Below are 1,719 nucleotides of genomic sequence, written 5' to 3'. Positions count from 1 at the left end.
ACAAACACAAATTTTAATTTAACAGTGACTAATTGATTCTAGTCCCCCTTTGCATTTAACAATGAATTACGAAATGCTATGGTTATTAATTTTTTTTAATTTATTAAAATTAGAATTTTTTTTAGAAATAATTTGTGAAATTATGCATTTTTTTCTCTATATATAATACAGATGATTTGATCCAACCTATTGAAATAAACAATTTGCATACATTCTCTTTCTAAAAAAATTCAATACACCAAATACTATACTTAAATTTATTACTAGTTATTTTTTATATAATAGATAAAATTGTATAATTTATTGATATGAGTTGAAAATTTGAAATATATGTATTTTATAAGTGTGATGTATAACAGAAATTAATATTCACCATTTGCATAACGAAAAAAATTATTATTCACAATTTTATAAATTACAACTTTTTTTAAATTAAAAAAATTAAAATCGTGAATCACGATTTCTTATTTTTTGTTTGTTGTATCTAAAATCATGATTCATGATTTTTGTTTCTTTTTTTAATTTTTGTCTTATTTAAAATTATTATTCACAATAATTTTTATCTCATATAACTGTATTACACCAAAATATTATAATATTAACAAAAAATATCAATAACAATCCAATATATAAAAAAAATTAGGCCATCAATATTTTTTTAATAAAAAATTATTGTTTATTGAAGTGTGAGTTTAAATTGGTTTTCAAAAGGTAAAGAAAGAAGGTTTAAACCTGAAATTCCTCTTTCGATCTTTTACTATTTTTATAAAATATAGTAGCTATTTTTACTTTTATGATATTTAATTTTATAAATCATACAAGAATTTTATAGAATTAAATTAAACAATACTTAAAGAGCCTTTTTTTTGTTCACCATAAAAATTAAAAAATGTTAACCATTTTTTATCTTTTTAGTTTTGAGTACTTTACTTTTGATTTTTGAGTAATTAATAAGCAATCTCAAATGATATTTATTTTCCAAAAATGTTTTGTACATATAAAAAGTTCAATCATCATATATTTATATATATATATATATTATTTGTATTATTTTACATATTTTTAATATATATTATTTTAATTATCTTATCTACAAATAACTAATTAGTAACTAATTTTCTTATACCTGTATTATAATTGACCTACCAATATATAATCCAATATCATCAACCTTTATGCATTTAGCTACTTTTAAAATTTCATCCAACCTTGTTTCTAAATTCTAAGATGGATCCATGAATCAAGCAAAAAACTTCCATGTCAACGATATTTAATATTCTTTTGCCTAGAGAAGTAATATTTACTCTTCAATATAAAAGTATATATCTCGTAATTATTTTTTAATAAAGATGTTTCATTATTATAATACTGTTTCAAACATAAATATAAGTATATAATTTTCGTTAACAATTCCAAAAATAAATTGGCCGGAAAAAATTATCTAGAGAAGCATTTTCCCTTTTTTCTTAGCTTATACGTTCAACGAATATTTCAATTAACAAAAAAGGTGTTATTGATGCTTTTTGTTCCTCTTCCTAAACATAGACTCAAGATTTTTGGGTATGTAAATACCTCTTCGCTTGTTAATTTTGTTACTTTATTAGAGAGAATCAGTGGCATAAGCTTTTCAATTTGATTAGAATGAATTTATTCTACTAAAAGAACAAAGAATGAATTTTGCTAGAAATGCTTTTCCGGTATCACATTATTTGGACGAAC

The sequence above is a fragment of the Arachis hypogaea genome, chromosome 16 (assembly GCF_003086295.3).
Source record: "Arachis hypogaea cultivar Tifrunner chromosome 16, arahy.Tifrunner.gnm2.J5K5, whole genome shotgun sequence".
NCBI lineage: Eukaryota > Viridiplantae > Streptophyta > Magnoliopsida > Fabales > Fabaceae > Arachis > Arachis hypogaea.
Note: the sequence above shows the minus strand (reverse complement) of the source record.